General features: G+C 44.4%; 1 pseudogene; it reads left to right on the top strand.

The window, feature by feature from the left end:
* The first annotated feature begins 1,266 nt into the window (after positions 1–1,266).
* On the top strand, positions 1,267–20,525 carry LOC122903563 (annotated as a pseudogene).
* Positions 20,526–20,991: the final 466 nt, after the last annotated feature.

Below are 20,991 nucleotides of genomic sequence, written 5' to 3'. Positions count from 1 at the left end.
TTCCCAAAAGAACTTAACTGTCATAAATCCCCTCCCCAGAGTGGCTCTTTCTCTTCTTAGAGAATAGAAGTTGGCATCACAGCCCAGGAGGCATTGCCACGAAATTCTCCTATCTCCCAAATATTTTCCTAAGTGCCCATTTATCTTTCAAAAACTTCCTTTGTTTCTCCATAAGTGCCCTTTATCCATTCCCCACTAAGAAGTCAGTTGTTTTCCCAGAAGTGTCCCTCTATCTCTCCACATTCCCTGTTAAGATGGCGTATCAGCCCCAAATTCTGACTGCCTCCCTGACCTGCGTGTCTCTGTGAACTTCCATGCATACATATGTAATTAAATCTGTTTATTCCTCTTGCTAATCTCTTTGTCAGGTTAATTTGCAGGCCTTGGATGACTAAAGTTAAGAGGGTAGAGGAAAAGTTTTTCTTTCTGAGAGTACTTTGGAAACATTTGCCCTCCAGACCATGATAAAAGAGAGTTGCTCTTGGCTCAGGTTGACTCCAAGGATAGAATTAAGTCAATTTAGGAAAAAGCTTGGGAACTGATACTCAGGGTTAATCAGATTTCCCCAGAAGGAAAGGACATATTACTACCATTCTTCTCCAAGACCTTGAGACTCTCCCAGTCATAAAGCAGCTCTCCAAACACCATGATCCATCGGCAGTCTTGGCTAACCAAACAATGATAACCAGACCCTCAAAGATACCTATATCCTATTCCCTGGAAGCTACAAATGTTACTATATATGGCAAAAGGGTTTTTGCAGATGTGATTAAGTTAAGGATTTTAAGGTGATTATTCTGCATTATCTACACTTTTACATGGGCACTGAATGTACTAAGAATCCTTATAAGAGGGAGACACAGAGCAATTTGACTGTGGAAGAGGAAGAAGGTGAGGTGAGATTGACAACAGAGATTGGAGTAATGTAGCCTCAAGCAATGTAGCCTCAAGCTAAGAAATGCTTGCAACATCCAGAAGACAGAAGAGGCAAGGAACGTGTTCTCCCCTGGACCCTCCAGAAGTAACTAGCCCTTCCAACACCAAGATTTTACTTTCATAAAACTCATTTCAGACTTCTGATCTCCAGGACTTTGAAAGAATATATCTGAGTTGTTTTATTTTTTATTGTTATTTGGGGGGGGGGGGCTGAGGGGCAGAGGGAGAGGAATAGAATCTTAAGCAGACACTGTGCTGAGCACAGAGCCTGACACAGGGCTCGATCTCACAACCCTGAGATCATGATCTAGCTGAAATCAAGAGCTGGACCCTTGGAGCCTCTCTTTTCCAGAGTCTTGACTTGCCTTTCCTTCCCAGTGAGGCTGCTGCCCCCAGTCCATGCATGATAATGGCGACAGCTGAGGTACTGAACATTGGTTAAAAAAACAAACAAACAAAAAAAACACTTCTATGAGAGTAAAACAAAAGAAGTCTATGAATTGCCAAATAGTCCAAAAGAAGCTCTCCTACAGTCCAAGGACCAGATTACAGCAGGAAATGCAGCCAGAAAGAATCACCTGGAAGGAAAAGCTACAATCTCAAATGAAACTACCCGCTGTACTTTTCCCTTGTTAAAGGAAGCAGGTATCAAAACTGCTTTCCACAGAGAATGTGGGGAGACAGCTTTCACTGCACCTAAGTGTGAAATGATTCCAATTGAATGGGTTTGTAGAAGAATAGCAACTGGGTCTTTTCTCAAAAGAAATCCTCATGTCCAGGAGGGATGTAAGTCTTACCCACCTAGTGGAGCTGTTTTTCAAGGATGATACCAATAGTGAGCCACAGTGGTCTGAGGAACAGCTAATTGCTGCAAAATTTTGCTTTGCTGGACTCAGTATAGGCCAGACTGAAGTCACACTACACAGGTTATTTTTGGTAGATTGGAGAAATCCTCGTTGCCCCAGAACTCTACACTGATTGATATGATGGTGGAAAATAGGTTGATGTAACCACCAAAGAAATTGTTCTTGCTGATGTTATTGACAATGATTCCTGGAGATTCTGGCCATCAGGAGATCAAAGCCAACAGAAAGATACACAGTCACATCGTGACTTCAAGGAAGCAACTCCCGAAGGGCTCCAGATGGTGAAGACAAATTTTGAGTGGGCTGTAGAAAGAGTGGAGTTGCTTCTGAAATCAGGAAGTCTGTGTAAATGGTAATATCGATGGGCTCAAGTTCTGATCTTGATCACTGTGAAAAAAACAAGAAAGCTTGTGGTAGTTTTGGGGTTGCATGTGAACTTTGGGTAACATCTGCCTCTAAAGGACCACATGAAATTCTGAGGATAAAAGCAGAGGATGAAGGGGATGGCATTCTTACTGCATTTTTGTGGCAAAGGAAGGCAGAAGTAACGGTATAGGACCAGCAATGTCTGGTAACACTGCATACCCTGTTATCGGCAGCCTCCACTTACTCCTGGGGAGCTCCGGATGGGTGTTCTTCTCTTCGACTACCCAGTGGTCTTGGCTGTTCAACCATATTTTCTTCAGAAGGATCAGTTCAGTTTGCTGCTCATGTATTGAGTATTAAATGTATTAAACAACCATTTGGGGGCACCGGGTGGCTCAGTGGGTTGGGCCGCTGCCTTCAGCTCAGGTCATGATCTCAGGGTCCTGGAATCGAGTCCCGCATCGGGCTCTCTGCTCAGCGGGGAGCCTGCTTCCCTCTCTCTCTCTCTGCCTGCCTCTCTGCCTACTTGTGATCTCTGTCTGTCAAATAAATAAATAAAATCTTAAAACAAAAACAAAAAACAACCATTTGATATGGGCTAAACTGCGAGCAAGGATATTCAACACATGGATTTCCTTGAAGCAGGCTGACAAGAAACACCTGAGAGGGCAGTTTATAAAACATCATTGCTTTGCGCATTTTTTTAAAATAAAAGCTATACACTTCTTGTTTAGTATCAGAAAAAAAATCAAGATGAAAAGTTTTCAAGTCAATCAAAGAAAACAATAAAATTTACTGGTGAGTAAAAAAAAAAGGAGACAGTTGGACACTTAACCAACTAAGCCACCCGGGCACCCCTATTTGAGTTGTTTGAAGTCTTCAAGTTTGTGGTAATTTTTTACAGCAGTAATAGGAAACTAATGCACAAATTAGCCTATTTGGAGGCCCCCAAAGTTAACTTAAATGCAACTCAGGGGGCGCCTGGGTGGCTCAGTGGGTTAAAGCCGCTGCCTTCGGCTCAGGTCATGATCCCAGGGTCCTGGAATCGAGTCCCGCATTGGGCTCTCTGCTCAGCAGGGAGCCTGCTTCCCTTCCTCTCTCTCTGCCTGCTTCTCTGCCTACTTGTGATCTCTGTCTATCAAATAAATAAATAAAATCTTAAAAAAAAATACTTAAATGCAACTCAGGCTCTCCCTATATGTGATCACTTAATCTTGTCTGTTTAAGTTAAAGGACGCAAGTTTCCAGTTCTACTACCCTTGCTCTGGTGGAGTCTTCTCATTCTCCTTATCTCTCTCCGGTGCACCCTACTTAATCCTTCTTCCCTTCCAATGCAGGAAGATAGAAAATCCGTGTTCCACTTAGCTGAGAATGGAGATAGCAAACAGGGACAGGAACGAGACAGAGTAAGTTGCTTTCAGGATGAATCCAGAGGGGGTGTTATTCGTAATTAAGGGCTTGCTGGTAAATGTTTTGGCACATTAGTAAAACTTTGGCAGGTTCACTACATCAGCTCTTAGATTAAACACCTTGTTTTATAATGTTCATAAAGAGGAGTGCCATTTAGACCTTGCCAGGACCTCTTCTGAGAAAGATTTGAGTTCTCAGATTTTTGGAAAAGGATTCTTCCAAATTTCTGGCAAAACAAATTAAAGAAGAAAACAGAGCTGCTCAACTACTTGCCTTTTTTCTCTATTCACACCTTCTAATTGTACAAGTTTATGTAGAGGAGTCAGGAGTTAATGTCTTAGATCAGTCTCTGGCTCATATTAACAATGGTTAAATGTTATATTTTTATTATTACTATTATTAAAATTATTTTCTCTAATGATTCTGAATTAGCTAAAGAATTACCCCCTTCTTTCCAAAAGATCCTTCAGGAATGTTAGAAAATCAAAAAGAGATGCACAAAGGTCAAACTGGGCTTTGCTTCTCTTTGGGAATTGCCTTCTGCTTCAAGAACAACTTTTTACATATGCATCTTGCATTAAAATGGGATTTTTCTTTCCTTCTCTGATCTAGGTGAGAACAATAAATCTGTTGTCCTGTCAGAAATACTTAAATTGACCTCAGCTATAGATAACTCCAGACTCTTCCAAGTGATCTGTCTTGCCCAAAGACAGATCCATAAGACTTATTCCAACAAATATGATGGAAATCTGGATTTACCCAAAAATTCTAGAAGGAAAGCTCAAGGAACAGTGTTCTACTCTTGGTTGCATCCAGGATCAAGACTTACTGGGATATGTGAAAACCCAAGTGGTCTGGCCCCACACTTTAAATTTGACCTCTCTCCTGATGATGCTTTCCCTCTCTGGGCAGTATACCCCCACTTCCTCCTTGCCCACATTACTTTAGGAGCTTCCCTTTCTCTACACACTCCCTTCCCCTTCCCTGTATTTCCCACCTCCAAGTCCACAGTAGGCTTCTCTGTGCCTTATCCATTTTCTTCTGAATGAAAAGAGTCTTGGAAAAAGGAAAAGGAAATAGTGCTACAAAGCTGGGATTCATTTTTGAAAACTGTATATACTTACTAAGTTTAAAATCAAGGTTGGGAATAGAGACACGATAGATCACAGGAATGATCTAACATACATTCTGTGTTATTAAAGGACCTAAATTTTATATACAAAGGTGATATTCTCAATGGTCAGCTCTTTTGTAGCCTTATTTAATCTCAGCCTCTTTTCCATCTGAGGCTGTGTTAGGGGCCAGGACTCCAGCCTTGAAGTGTAACATGGGCTCACGAGCTATCTCAGCGAGTATCACTGCACTTCCAAAGCACATGTGGCGGGAGCAATTACCTGTTTTTCCAGAAACCATCTCTTTTCTTTCCTAAAGACAATTAAAATAAATTATAAATGGAGAAATACTATATATCAATCTACATCACCTGCCTTATGTTGCTATGTACTTCACTCAAGTGTGACTCCCACACTGCTATTTCCAGTTTTGTAGGAAGCACAGAGATTCACTGGCCATAATTTTAATGAAGGAAAAATTATTCTGGATAGGAGACATCGAAATAACCAATCACTGATCTGGCCATTCCACTACTTCAAGACAGGGTTATCTTTAAAACTTACTCTATAACTTGCTAATGCCAAGTATTTGCAGTACTCCATACTCACTAAAATGTTAGATGTCTACCTGTTTTAACTAGCTCTCCCAGCCCCAATATCTAAGACTCTTTTCCAAATGCATTACTTATCTATTAATAATGGTGTAAGCTGAGTAAGCTTTCCTTAAGACTAATTTAAATAAATCAGAAGATAAATGAACTATGTCCTTGTATTTTATGCCCTATGTATTGTATTGAGTAAATAACCATGTACAAACCTTCAGGAATACAGTTAAAAATAAGAATGAGTACACTTTCCCCAAAATGCTTCAAGGTTGTCCTTGACAATTGTTTCAAAAGATCAAGAGCACACATCTAATCCCAAGACTCTCCTGTCTTCAATAATTCAGCTCAGTAAACCTTTATCAATCATTTACCATGTACAAATGACTAGGCTTGTCATTTTAGTGGGCATAAAGATGAATAAGACATCTTATTGTGGTACCTGCACAAGAAGAACTTATTCATTTCTCATCCATTAAGATATTGACGCCTTTTCAGTATCTAATTTTATTTTCTGTTCCTGACAACACTTGAATTAGACAAAAACAAAGCATGTCTTGCCCTTTGTGGCATGAGCTGAATCTATAGTCAAAACACTAATCTTAAAATGGAGGAGGAAGGGGCACCTGTGTGGCTCAGTGGGTTAAAGCCTCTGCCTTCGGCTCGGGTCATGATCTCAGGGTCCTGGGATCGAGCCCCGCATCGGGCTCTCTGCTCAGCAGGGAGTCTGCTTTCCCCTCTCTCTGCTTGCCTCTCTGCCTACTTGTGATCTCTATCTGTCAAATAAATAAACAAAATCTTAAAAAAAAAAAATAGAGGAGGAAGAAAGTATCAACAATTTTCTTTCCAGAAAGTCAGTTTGCGTTGTATAGACTCTTTTCTCAGAGAAGTTTTTTTCCCCAAAAAAAATTCTTACGTGAGTTCTCAAATATTTTTCTCATTATAATTTTCTTCTGGTTCACTCTGAGACCAATAGGTAAAATCTTCTGCTTTATTACATGAGAGCAAGGGAATCTACCTTCCTCCTAAGAAAAACAGAAAACTGGTGAGAAAACGCTGCTGAAAGAATGAACCTCATCATGTCTTGGAGAGTTCCCCTTAAGATGAAATTTTGAACACAGACAAAATGCTGAAGAGTTAATGGCCAGAGACAGCCAATTCTAAGGAGCTCTAAGGAGATTTGGTGTTTAAATTTGAATCAGAAGAGCGAAATAAAGAAAATGTGGCCTGTGTTAGGAGGGCTGGGGTTGGAACAAACAACAGTCTTTTCTTTGATACCCTGGAGTCCTTTGCCTGGCTCAGCCAACAGGTCAGCTTAGTGCATTGTCATGAGAAAATGCTCTAGTTTTGAGTCTGTACTTGCTTAAAGGCTACATACAACCTAGTGGACTTGTTGATGTGTAGGGGAGGAAAACAATTTAACTTCTACCTTTCTTAGTTCTTAGCTGGGCCCCTATAACAAAAGACAGATTAGCAAGAGAAAAATTTTATAATGTATAATTCATATATACATAGGAGATACCCAGAGAAAAATGAGTATCTCTAAGCAGTGGCTTACAACTCAAGCTTAAATACCATGGTCAGCTAAAAACAAAAGAAGAGAAGTATGGTGGAGAGGAATGTCAGCTATGGGGAGGTCACTAGGTAAAGCACAGCAAACAAAGGTAAGGTTTGTTATTCAAATTTAAATCAATGCTTTCTCTACTGACCAAAAAAGAAGATTCTCTTATAATTTAGAGCCATTCTTCTGTTCCTGATATAGTGATAGAGAGAGGGAGATACCCCTAAAAATGGAGACTTCCTTTACAAATATAAATTTCCCTTTAAAAAGGGTAACTGCTACTGTGTTTTCAGAATTAAAAAAAAAATTGTAGGGGCACCTGGTGGCTCACTCATTAAGTGCCTGCCTTCAGTTCAGGTCATGATCCCAGGGTCTTGGAGTTGAGCCCCGCATCAGGCTCCCTGCATGGCAGGAAGGCTGCTTTTCCCCCTCCTGCTCCCCCTTCCTGTGTTCCCTCTTTCACTGTCAAATACACAGATAGAATCTTAAAATTTTTTTAAAATTAATTTCTTAATAACTTTTATTCGGGAAGTAAAAGTAACAGAAACAGTAGTTCATAAGGCATGTCACACAAGGCCTGTGTGCAAGGACACTGCCCCAGTTCCACACTCCCCCTCAGGTACCCTATTAAGATATCATTCTGGAGGGTCACAAAATGGTGTAAACACATCCAAAATAATACATTAGTATTAATGCAGTAAACATTTATGAGACTAGGTGGAGAAGACAAAGGGCAGAGAAGACAGCAATGTTGAAATGATAAAACTTCTACTAACATCCTCCCAATTTTGTATTAGGCTATTTGATTTGGACACTCTTTTTCAATGTAAAAACAGTACACATGAACCCTTTTCAGCTTTCTGCTCAGCTTCTCCCAATGTGCTGTTCAACCCTATGCAATATTTCCTAAAATAAATTGTTTAAAATATTTTTCAACAATGAGAACAATAAAGAAAAGAGCCATGAAAGTAAGAACGTCAGTTGCTATATCTGAACGTATGATCCAGGATACCTGATCAATAGGAATACCTTCATAAATATTCAGAACTGGAAGTGACCTTGAAATTTTTATTGCAACCATTTCATTTTATCAGCTTCGAATACCACAGCTCAGAGAGATTAAATTTTCCTCACTCATGTCTCCAGTATGCAGTAGAAGCTGCAGTACAAATCAATGAACTAAAATGAAACCACTTTCCTAACGTATATGCCACGACCTGTTTACAAGGAGAACAGCACTGCTACTATCACCAACGTTGCACCATGTTCTTCTCTTCCTTGCTCCATGCCCCTCTAAGAGCTCTGGAGGAGGAACAGGTCATCAAGAGAAACAGAAAAGGAAGGACAGACATCATCTCCTTCTCTCATCTCTCTTCTTTCAAGTATCCCAGAGGTAGCGGGAACTAAGGGAAGTCAAAATGTTATGCCTGTCAGGCACGGGGGGGATGTCTCCTTGTGTGAGTGCTCTCTGTGGGGCAAGGAGTTGACACCAAAGAACAGCACAGGAGGGGAGACGGGGCACTGGGAGCCCAAAGTGGGCCCAGCAGCCCCTGTGCTACACAGCCCCAGTGGGCACCATGCACCATGGCTCCCGGAGTTAAGCTGGGGGTTGGAAGTGATGGGGGGGGGTGTATTTTGTGCTTTCATGGGACACTATGCATTGCCTAGATTCTAGAGGATTCTTTTGGGTTATATGACTCCAACGGGGCTATTTTACAACTGTGAATTGCATATGACTGATAGCAGTGCAAAATAACACTTGGTTATAAACATACAACTTCAGTCCCGTCCCTAGAGTTTCCATGGACTTCCCTTCTAATGTAAACGCTGGGCTGGGGTGCTTCTGCACATTCATTTTAACATTCTTGTACTCCATAGATTAGTACTTTTAAAAAACTTTTCCATTGAACTTCCACTGAACTTTTCCATTGTAACACCTCACCAGTTTGAGTTAAAGAAAATCTTCAGCCATGTGTTCATTTCCATATCTGTATGAGAGTTGTGATTTTTATCCTTTTTAAAAAATTAGTCTTTAAGCATCCAGAGGAAGAACCTACCTGGGTCCTTCCCTGTGATCCAGCCACAAGCATCCAAAACTTGATAGAAGGGAAGGCACAGCTGAGAGCTACAGCTCACACCTGCTCAGGGCACATTAGCATAACAATAGACACGTCGCCCTGGATGCTCTGGCTTTTTTCCCTTCTGCCCCCTGGATTCCTTAGAGGTGAAAATCTATTATCCTGGGGAGAGTGTTTTAATTCACATCTAAGTGACTAGACCTCAAACTGAGTTTGCATCTTCAGTCCGCTGGGGCCCGGATTCATTTGCAAGTAAATAAAATTTAACTTTCCTTTCTGAGCCGTCCTTGCTGTCAGTGACGACAAGGAGCTCTGGCAAAATTTTCAGAAAGAAAGGGTAAGCTTTGGCTTTAAATGCTAAGTAAGTTCCTTAAAAAGAAACTAAAACTAAAATGCTAAACTAAACTAAAATGCTGGCCCCCTTCCTGTAATATAGAACTTCCTATAATATAGAACTTCCCAGCCCTCTTCCCCCTGCCTGGTCTCCTTCTACTGGAAGGCACAGTATCCTTTATATCCTTCACTAAAATAAACGTATTTGGTACCTAAACAGACCAAAGCTTATCAAGAATCTCAGCCTGTTGGAGTCTTTTGCTGAAACTCAGCCACTCAGAAGAGAAGACATAGTGGATAAGAGAAGAACCAGGATCTAAAAATTAGTGGTTCCAAATTCATCCTCGGTTTTCCTACTACACCCTAAACCGAGGACAGTGATCTCCAGAGGGAAATGTAGGAAGCAATTATTCAAACTAACTTTTCTTTATTTTCAACTTCAAAATGATGTTTATTATGTTTGTTTTCAAATGTTTTGTGTATATCTTGCAATATAATATAGCAGGATTATAGTATATGTATGTAATTTTTAAATGAGTGAATAAATAGATATGTCAGGGGTGTATGCTCAAAAAAGACACAAGTGATGAGGGAGCAGGAGGCTGGCTGAAGACCAAGCAGAAGCTGGCGCCTTGCACCCCTCTCTCCATCCGCTCCCCCTCGGTCATATGTGTAGCATCCCTCAGGCAGCCCTGACTGCCATAAAACGATAAATAGTTAACTTGCAGAGATCACAATCCTGCAGAACAGGAATCTCCCTTGCTCTACAGATGTCCTACAGATCTACAAACAGGGAGGTTACCTTATCAATAGCACAAATTTCCAGAGGCAAATAACTCTCAGTTCCTCAAGCCCTAATGTCTCCCTCCCTACCATAAAGGGAATTGGAGAAGACTGAGGTAGAAGGGAATGTAAATGATAGCAGGATCATAACACCCCACCAAGAATCTCCCAACTATCTTGATGTTAATGGCTGACCTAAAGATGACATTGATCAAGCCACAAGGGCAAGGCCTCCTCCAGGCACCTCGGCACCTCCTAGGCCCTCTTTAACATATGAAAACTCCTTTGAAACCTCCCTTCCCCTCACCTTCCCCCAACCGCAAGGTATATAACCCACCATCCCTCACAACGCAGGGAAGCAGCTCTTCCTGCCCACGGGTCCTGTCCCCGTCCTGTAATAAACCACCATTTTGCACCAAAGATGTCCCAAGAATTCTTTCTTGGTCATCGGCTCTGGACCTCAGCTCACCGAACCTCACCTAGGTTCTAGAACTTCATCACAAGGATGACCAGTCAAGACTATTTAGAGGCCTTTTCTTTAGTGATACTCTTGGACATTAACTAAGCTCTGCATTCCCTAGTAGCAGGGATGGTAGAGGAATTTTCTCACCATTTTGTGTTCCCAGAAAACAAAGAACCACCAAGGTAAATAAAAAAGAAAAAATGAAAGAAAAAAGAAAAGAAAGAAAAAAAAAACTACCAAGGGAAGAGCCATCTCTGTCCTTCGGTGATTTAAAGGCTATAAAATAATGGTTAGGACCAACTAGAAATAATTACACAAACTGGAATAAGCAAAGGTATGTTCTGAGATGCTCAGAGCTGATAAAACCCTTAAAATTGAGTTGTTTCGGACTGAATTGTTTCCCCTAAAGTCCATACATTAACATCCTAATCTCCATTGTGCTTGTATTTGGAGATAAGGACTTCAGGGAAATAATTAAGGTTAAATGAGATGTTAAGGGTGGGGCCCTAATCCTATAGGACTGCCCTCTCTACAGGAAGAGATATCCCAGATACCTCTCTTCCCCTTCACCCCACAACATACAAGCACAGAGGAAAAAACCTACGAGGACACAGTAAAAAGGTAGCCATCTGCAAGCCGAGAAGAGCTTCAGGCATCAACCCTGAAAGCACCTTGATCTTAGACTTCAAGCCTCTAGAACTGTGAGACAATTCGTTAGTATTGTTTAAGCCACCCCCTCCCCCCCATTGTAGTATCTTACTATGGCAGCCTGAGCAGACTAATACACTTGTCCACTTAACCTCCATTGATCAAAAATAACTATTATAGGGTAACCCTCTTGGGTCCCCTCCCTCTTCAGGAGCTTTGCACTATCACTCAATAAACTTTGCTTTATTATCACAAAAAAACCCAAAATAACACTTTCCTTAGAGCTATTTCTTCTCAGTTGCCTTCAGCTCAAAACAGCCCTCCTGTCTAAGCGGCATATTTTGTGGAGACATGTTCCGCTCCCCTCTGCAGGAAAGTCTTTCCGTCTCTAAAAAATATATGAAAATTCATTCCAACCTCCCACCTTCCAGCCCACAGTGCAAAAACACTTGTGACCTTTCTTTCAGTAATTACAGGTTTCTAACATCAAATTAGAAAGTAGGAGTCCTGAAAGTCAAAAGAGCAATCATGTTTTAAACACTAGAAAGATACAAAGGAAGGGGCCGTGCAAGCGCACGTGTCTTTAAAAATATCTAAGCGGAGAGGTGCCTGGCCCGCTCTGCTGGTCGCACACGCGGCTCTCCGACTCAGGGTTGTGCGTTCAAGGCCCACATTGGGTGTGGAGATTACTTAAAGATAAAAATCTTTAAAAAAAATTTTATCTAAGCTGACTGAACCTAGACCATCTTTCAACTTCTTTCTGTCATTTTGAGTCTACCCATACCTTCTCTGGAGCGATTCCAAATTTCTCTGTAGCCTCCATGGCTTCCCTACTTCCCTACTTCCCAAACTCCCAAAAAAGAAAAAAGATTATTTATTTATTTATTTGACAGAGAAATCACAAGTAGGCAGAGAGGCAGGCGGGGCGGGGGCGTGGGGGCAGGCTCCCTGCTGAGCAGAGAGCCCCGATGCATGGCTTGATCCCAGGACCCTGAGATCATGACTGGAGCTGGAAGCAGAGGCTTAACCCACTGAGCCACCCAGGCGCCCCTGCGTGTTCCTTTTTTGCTCAGAATTTTTTATGCCTCAACATCTTTCAATGGGCCTTGACACCATCTCCAACTTCCTCAGCTCCCTCTCCGTAGGCAAATCCTACTCCATCACGCCTTCCCTGACCTTCCTCTCAATTCCTATCATACACGCTTGTATTAAGCATCAGGCTGTCTTAGTCCCTTAGGGCTTCTATAACCAAACACCACAGTCCGGGCAGCTTAGAAACAACAGAAATTCACTTCTCACAGTTCCAGAGGCCGGGAAGTCTCAAGTCAGGGTGCCAGTATAGCTGTGTTCTCGTGAGAGCCCCCTTGCTGGTCATCGGCAGCATCTTGCTGTGTCCTCGCACAGTGAAAAGGGTGAACGATCTCTCAGGAGCCTCTTTTGCAAGGGCACTCGTCCCATTCCTGAGGTTCCACCCTCACAAACTAAGCACCACCAAAGGTTCTGCCTTCCAGTACCATCGTCTTTGGGGTTTGGATTTCAATATATGAATTTTGAGGAGGCACAAAACCTTTCCATTGGCCTAGTGATTCCAAATAGAGTCACTGCCAATTGGGGAGGACGTATCTCCAACTGGCCCAGAGAAGCATACTGAGAAAACAGCTGTGTTGCTCTCTGTGTGACAAGGACTGGGCTTCTGGATGACCAGAACTGTTGAGGAGGCAGGTGTGTGGGAGAAAGAGGATGAGCTGGTCCATCTCTCAAACTTAGTGTCTCTCGTCTAGGGATTTCACTTTCAAGGATGGCTTGATGTCCATTTTAATAGCTCTCAGACCATTAGTCTGGGCCAATTTCTTGTAGCCCTTCTTGATCCGAACATTTATAATGTCTCACCCTTTGGATTAGATGCTGTAAAGGGATGTTCTACCACTAGTATAAAAAATCAGGCTAGAGGCAAGGGCCCACATCATCTAAGTAGCTGCCTCTCTAGAGATGGTAGTAAAAGCAACTAAAATCTAAAATAAGAACCTAATGCCTCACCCAGGACCCCTCTTGGAGGACTCCTACCCAAGACACAGGACCATGCTGTGCCTCAATCTTCTTATCCCGAAGAAGGGCACATTTACTCTTGGCCTAGAAAGAATTTTATAGGCTTGGGTTTGCAAAGCCAGTCTGAGAGCACTATTAATTTCCCCCGGAACACCCTGGTCTCCAGGCACAGGTTAATGCTTGCCCATGGTCTTCAGTCTCTGAAGCCTGGCTTTTCAGAGCCACTGTCAACTGGACTGAAAATATTACCTTGTAGGACCTACAAGTTTCATGTTGCATTTTGAGCTCCTGAAATGGAAGTTGATAAAGCGGGTGTGAAAAAAATGACTGAAGATCTCCTCGAGAATCTCCATTCCCAGCTGGCAAGAATCCTGGAGGAGAGAATCTCCGCCTGGTTTCTTCTGACTCTCTTTAACCCCCTCCCTGGAGACAGGTTGCAAACTAGTCTTTGCCAGAGCCATGCTACCACATAATGCTATTGCTGCAATGGCTGTGACCTTAATTACTATGGCCCATTATTCAAAAACACTAATTGAGTCATGGTCCCATTGCAAATGTGACTTAACTTGTGTTTTACTGCTTTGCTCAGGCGCCGCAAATAAAAAATAATGGCAGTTGTAATTAACTCAGAACCGCCATGTACCCTGCCCCTCCACCCGTGACGGGTAAAAGTTCAATTAAAAAGTAAAGTTATTAACAGAGTAGGGTTTGGTCACACATCTGTCATACAGAGTGTGACAGGACACAAAAGTTACCCGATGCCACTAGTGAGAGAATCCCTAGAGACCCGTGGTAACTTTACTTTGGGGCTTGCAAGATAAACAGCGCTTCTCCATCAAGCACTTAAAATTATTTCCTGTACGGCGTCATGTGATTGGTCACTTTCCCAAAAAAATCTAAATAGAGGTGTCTATTTCGGAGTCATGAAGGACACAGCAGTAAACTAGTAAACCAAAAGAAACAAAAGGATCATGAAGCAAGGCCAAGAATATAAGAACCTTCGAGAAATGTCTGCACACTCCCCAGAAGGTTATTAGGAGCCTGGGTGGCTCAGTGGGCTGGGCCGCTGACTTCGGCTCGGGTCATGATTTCAGGGTCCTGGGATCGACCCCCACATCGGGCTCTCTGCTCAGCAGGGAGCCTGCTTCCCTCTCTCTCTCTCTGCCTGCCTCTCTGTCTACTTGTGATTTCTCTCTGTCAAATAAATAAATAAAATCTTTAAAAAAAAAAAAAAAGAAAGATAGGCGATATAATGGGATATTGCTCACATCTGCGAGGATGGCTGTCACGAGAAGGAAGGACAGCCACGAATATTGACAAGGATGTGGAGAAATTAGAAAATCTCACGCTCCACCAGTGAGACCGTGTGACGGAGCAGCCACTGGGAAAACCGTTTGGCGGGTCTGAAAAAGTGAAATGAGAAGTAGTCAAATGACCTAGCATCTCCACTTCCAGATTCATACCCAGGATTAAATATGTCCACACAGAAACTCGTATGTGAGTGTGCACAGTGGCACTATTCATGACAGCCAAAAAGTAAAAGCCACACAAATGTCCGCTGATCGAGGGCTAGATGAACAAAATATGGTCCATCCAGACAACAGTCTGTTCTTCAGCCAATCAAAGGAAAGAAGCCCTGAGCCATGCTACAACCTGCTGAGCCTTGGAGATATGCTAAGTGAAAGAGGCCAGTCAGAAAAAAGTGTCTGCCTTTGGCTCAGGTCATGGTCCCAGGGTCCTGGGATCGAGTCCCACATCCGGCTCCTTGCTCAGCGGGGAGCCAGCTTCTCCCTCGGCTTGTGCTCTCTCTCTCTGTCTGTCTCTCTGACAAATAAAATTTTTAAAACAACAACAAAAGACAAAAGGTCACATATCATATGATTCCATGTAGCCAAAAAGACCAGAATAAGTAATCTGTAGAGCCAGAAAGGAGAATAGTGGTTGCCAGAGGCTGAGAGATGGGGCTGTCGTGGACGAAAAGCCTTTTTTTTTTTTTAAGATTTTATTTATTTATTTGACAGAGAGAAATCACAAGTAGGCAGAGAGGCAGGCAGAGAGAGAGAGAGGGAAGCAGGCTCCCTGCTGAGCAGAGAGCCCGATGCGGGACTCGATCCCAGGACTCCGAGATCATGACCTGAGCCGAAGGCAGCGGCTTAACCCACTGAGCCACCCAGGCGCCCCCGAAAAGCCTTTTTCATTGGCTGGGTCCAAAAATCATACTGACACAAGATGGATTAACCAGAAAAAAATTAATAATGTATATACGCACAAGAACTTCACCTAGAAATGAGACGCAAGGCAAAAGCCAGATGATTGAGGTTGAGGTAGCATCTTAGGCTAAACAAAGGAAAAGGGGTTTGGGCCTCTGGAACGGTCGGGGGAGAACAAGTTATGAGACGGGGAGGGAAATATATGGTAAATGAGGCTTGTCTCATTAGGCACACAGAGTCTCTAGGGTGCTAAGAATTGTCTCTTGAGAGCAGGTCTGGAAGCACCTTTTCAAAAGAGGAAATTTATAGTTAATTTTAGGCAGTTAGGAGTGGGCAGTAAAGAACTTTTTTTGGTGGGTCTCAGTTGTCCTTAGCACAAAATAATCTTTGTGCCAAAGGGCACTGTCTTTACTCAGCCTGTTCTGTAAGTCCAGGCGCCCCTTATTACCTTAGCCACTTGAGGCTAGACTGCACTGCCTTCAGGAAGCGGGGGATATGAGCCAAGCAAATAACTGAGATGATAAAGACACAACTCAGAGTGAAAACAGAAGAATCAATACGGGCACAGTCCTTTATGCTCTTGCCTGGGTGTATATATTTTATGGGGATTGCAAACTTTAACCCACACGTAGGGAAATGTGCATCTTCCTTCCGGTCACAAGTAATCTGGCTTCTCACAATTTTTAGGATTTAAAAAATTTTAGCTACACGTCCAAACTGGTTTAAAGCGAAATCCAGTCTGATAATGTACAGGAACCCTTCGGAAGGGTCCAGTATCTCTTAGATAAGGTGCTCAGCTCTCAGATATCTTCCCTTTCCTCTGGCTGATCCCCTAAAGACGCCTTGATGTTTACGGGAAATGTGACAGCTCTGCCAGCATTCGGCCGCTCGTGGAGATGATGATCAGACTTTTCTGGCTTGTGCACTGCTCTGGGGGTGCTTTCAGGCTCACCAACACCCAGATTCACTCAACCCTCGCTGCACAAGACCTCCTGCCTTTCCTGCAGCCAGCTTGCGGTCGCGGTGGTCCTCGGCTCTCACAGACCTCCCCAGTCCCAGCCTCAGCGCTGATGTCCCGTCACCTACAACGGTGTGTGGCCCAGAGGAATGTCCCCGCTCTCAGCTCAGCATCCACAGCAAGGATCCTGGGAAGCCCAAGGTAATTCCACCCAGGGCCTCCCTCCCTACTGGAACCGTCCAGGGTGAGCCAGGCAGGTCTAAGAACGGATCCAGAGAGATTTTCAGGGTTCTAACGAGCGTCTTGTTCTGACAGAGCCCTCCCTCTGCCTTTGGCTTTTTTTCTCTCCTTACTTCAGCCAAAGCCAAATGAGGCACAATTCTGGGCATAGATAACCCATTTTGGGTATGCTTACCGCCCTCTACAGAGCGCTTCTCCACAGTCCCCTGGGGCTGAGAAAATCAGGCTTTCCCCACTTCTATAAATCTCAGTTCTCACTGTCATAGTCTGTCTGCCCTCCTTAAGCAGAGCTCTCTGCAAGGGGCTATCCAGGACTGGGCTGTGTTAAAGAGGAGAGGGGAATGGAGGTGGAATGAATCGGAAAAATCTCTTCATTCTCCTTTGCGCGTCGGGGCTGAAGGCCATCCCGCCTTTCCTGCGCGCACTCGGTCATGGGCGGAATCTCCCTCGAGCCAGGGCCAGCTGAAAACTTCGGGCCCCCTGAGCCCAAGTCCGCCACTCAGAAAGGCAAAACAGAAACACACATTAATACTTTTCAAAACCTTCCCCTTTGCCGTATGTACACACCTTTCGATGGGAGTGTTCAGTAGTTAAGACTATTACGGAATGGGGCGCCTGGGTGGCTCAGTGGGTTAAAGCCTCTGCCTTCTCCAGCTGGCTCAGGTCATGATCCCAGGGTCCTGGGATCTCAAGTCTTGCATCAGGTTCTCTGCTCAGCAGGGAGCCTGCTTCCTCCTCTCTCTCTGCCTGCCTCTCTGCCTACTTGTGATCTCCGTCTGTCAAATAAATAAAGAAAGTCTTAAAAAAAAAGACTATTAAGGAATTGTGGAATAGTTTTGAGTACTCAAGTATTCAAAAAATGATACCATAATGTATCATTTTTCTAGATCAACACATGCATTTCATTGTGCTAATAGCCGATGCTCTTAATACTAGGATGAAAGGGAGATGCATATAAACGGGAGACGTGTAATGTTAAGTGTCCATAGGTGTGCTCTGGAACCAGATAGCCTGGATTCAAATCCTGAGTGCCACTTTTTTTTGGCAAGTTGCCAATCCTGTACTTTCATTTCCTCATTTACTAAATAGGGGTAATAATTTATTTAAAAAAAAATTTCTTTTTAAAGATTTTATTCATTTGGCAGAGAAAGACACAGCGAGAGAGGGAACACAAGCAGAGGGAATGGGAGAAGGAGAAGCAGGCTGCCCGTCGAGCAAGGAGCCCAATGCGGAGCTTGATGCCAGGACCCTGGGATCATGACCTGAGCTGAAGGCAGATGCCCAACGACTGAGCCACCCAGGCGCCCCTATTTTTTAAATTTTTAAAAAAGACTTTATTTACTTATTTCAGAGAGAGAGCGAGCATGCAAGCATGAACAGTGGTGGAGGGAAGGGGCAAAGGGAGAAGCAGAGGCCCCGCTGAGCAGGGAGCCTGATGCGTGCCTCATGTGGGGGACTCCATCCCAGGACCCTGAGATCATGACAAGAGCTGAAGGCAGAGGCTTCACCCACTGAGCCACCCAGGCGCCCCCAAGGGGTAATAATTTAGAAGGTGTTTATAACAAATAACAGATGTAGAGACGCCTGGGTGGCTCAGTGGGTGGAGAGGCTGCCTTTGGCTCAGGTCTGGATCCCAGAGTCTTGGAATCTTGTCCCGGCATCGGACTCCCTGCTCAGCGGGGAGTCTGCTTCTCTCTCTGCCTGCCACTCCCCTTGCTGGTGCAAGCTTTTTCTCTCTTTCTCTCTGCCTCTGCCTGCCACTCTGTCTGCTTGTGCTCTCTCCCTGACAAATAAATAAATAAAAGCTTTTAAATATACAAATATAAACATATAAAGGAGTTAGAACAGTTCCTAGCATGTAGTAAAAAATATAATAAATATTGTTAGCATGTCATTGTGGTATGAATCTGACTCCCCTATATCCCAACAAATATGGGCTCGGTGCTGTGCTAAGCATTCAAATTCTCTGCTGAACAAGATAGATACAGTCCTGCCCTGGGTATGTACCAGAGCTCAGGGCAAGGACCCACACAAGCTGCTACTTGTAGCTAGACAAGATCAAGGTATGATCCCTCAAGGATTTCCTCTGCTATAGTCATAGGCTTCCTGGAGGCCAGTGGGGTCACCGCACTTGAAATGTCGCCCCAGTGGGCATGTATGTTCTTTGCCAACACTGTGTGGTCAACAGCCTTTCCGCTCCCAGGCCTCCCAAGGTCCTTGGTTCTCCCCAGGTGCGCGGACAACGCTGCGGCCGAGTTCTTCCATCAGTGAGACACAAGGGGGCAGTAGCGGCACTTGGGCTTGAACGAGGAGTGACTTTTAAAACCGAGCCCTAAAAAGAAAGGGAAATAAAGATGACGCAAGGCCAGGTAGGAAGGGGGAGAGGAGAAAAGAGGAAGAAAGGAGGGAAGGAAAGAGAGGAAGGAAGGAAGGAAGGAAGGAAGGACAGAGAAGCAGCGCAGGGTAAGGGCTGAAAACAAATAGTAATGTTTTGCCCCCAGCCTGGCTCCCCTCTGGACACGAGGCAAAGCATGGATCAGTGCACCCACGTGCACACTGGGGGACACATGTGCTGTGGAGGGAGGAGAGAAAGGCCAGTGGCCTGGAGCCCTGCCAGGAGGGCCTGCCCCTAGGGAAGGCTCGCCCACCCTCCAGCCTCTTAGAGCCCCCTCCACCCCAACCCTCCACCCCAACCCTCCACCCCCAGCAGCTCTCTTAGCACCCAGTTCGTCCTTCCCACTGGCCCCAGGAGGCAGCCTGGGAGCTGCCATCAGCCACCCCGGCCGGCCTGCGGCAGCGCAGCAGCGCAGCGTGAGCAGGTGTCCCAGCCACCACACCCCACCCAGCCCCAACACGCCCACAGGCCATTTTCTTTCTAAGAGCTTTACTACCAGGAAACAGATAAGAAGTAACAAAAATAAGCAGAGAGCGAATTACCAAGATAAAGGCGATCTTTTATAGCGCCTGGAGGAGAACCTCTAGCTCTCACTTTCTTTTCCAAAACTAGATTTTTCCAGAGAGAGGTAAGGTGGCCAAATGTCCGGGTTTGTCCAGGTTGGCCCAGGATGGGCTGGGGGGGGTGGGGTGAGGTGGGGTCCAGAGATGGGAAACCCTCCCCACTAAGATCAAGAATCCTGCACAAACCAGGAAGAGTTGACACCTTCCAGGGGGCTCATGCCTGCCCCTCCGCTCCCTCTGACAATGGTTCTAGACTCAAACTTGCACAGTCACCCGGTCAAGGGCTGAAGCAAAGGTGGGTGTTCCGGCTTTTCCTGGCACCCATTGTCTCAAGTGTGTAGTTGACATCACTCGAGACCATTATGAAGGGATCACTCAGTAGGTGATTCTGTCTCTTGGGACCCCTCCTGGTTCTGTCCAGGTCCCTCACCCAGAGGGGAGGGAGGAGTAGGGTGGGGTTCCTTCTGCTCACCTGGCCATTTTTTAGGGAGGGCTTACATTCTCAAACCCAGGAAACCCTTCCATCCCTGACTGCCCCACAGCATTTTGCAAACTTCTGTTTCCTGAAAGGCTATCTTAAAAACCATCTCCTAAGTTAAACAGGGTTCTTTGCAGCAGGATTTCCAGAATGGTGATATGCTAACACCATGCATTTCCTCCAGGGACTCAAGGCTGCAGCCCCTCCCACATCCTGTCCCTTCGCTTCTGGGAGTTACTAGGAGGGCTTCTAGAGTGTAGGGCCCTGGAGTCTTTTTCCCACCGGAGCAACTGTGGGGCTCTCTCCTGGTGATACTGGTGCTCTTTTTCGTAGAGCAATCACACAGCACGCTGTAGGAATTTCCCCGACGTGGACCCAGGGCCAGCCCAGCCATGCCAAGCAGGGGTCGTGGTGTGTGCCTGTATGCACACCCACATGCTCCTGTGCCGTCTGCCCTACTCGGTTCTTTGCATCTAACCCAGTTGCCTGTGGCATTCTCTGCTGGCGTGGGGAGGGCAACATAAAAAGTCTTCTAGGGGCTTTGTGCCTGCCTGACTTCCTACACTTTTTATAAAAATTGTGGGGTCCAACTGGGTGCAAATTGTGGCCAGTTTGGTTCTCTGGTCATCCCCTCGTGCACCAGCATATGTAGGATTTACTTCAGGTTCCTATAAGCAAACAGTAGTTTTGTGATACTCTTGCTTAAATATACTGGAGTACATATGCCCATGTTATGTTTTCTAGTAACATTAAAGACTGTTGCCTTGAGATTAGTTCAAAGCGACACATGTGTAACATGTTTTCTTTTTCAAATGATGTGTCTTTTCATCCCCCCCCCACATTTTGTTTTTGCCATTTTTTAAATGGCAAAAACTCCAACAAGTGCTGATTTATATACTGAGAACCAGCTCTGGAAAGTAAATTGGAAATGCAGTTTGAATTC

The sequence above is a fragment of the Neovison vison genome, chromosome 3 (assembly GCF_020171115.1).
Source record: "Neovison vison isolate M4711 chromosome 3, ASM_NN_V1, whole genome shotgun sequence".
NCBI lineage: Eukaryota > Metazoa > Chordata > Mammalia > Carnivora > Mustelidae > Neogale > Neogale vison.
This window is presented reverse-complemented; position numbering and strand designations above follow the sequence as displayed.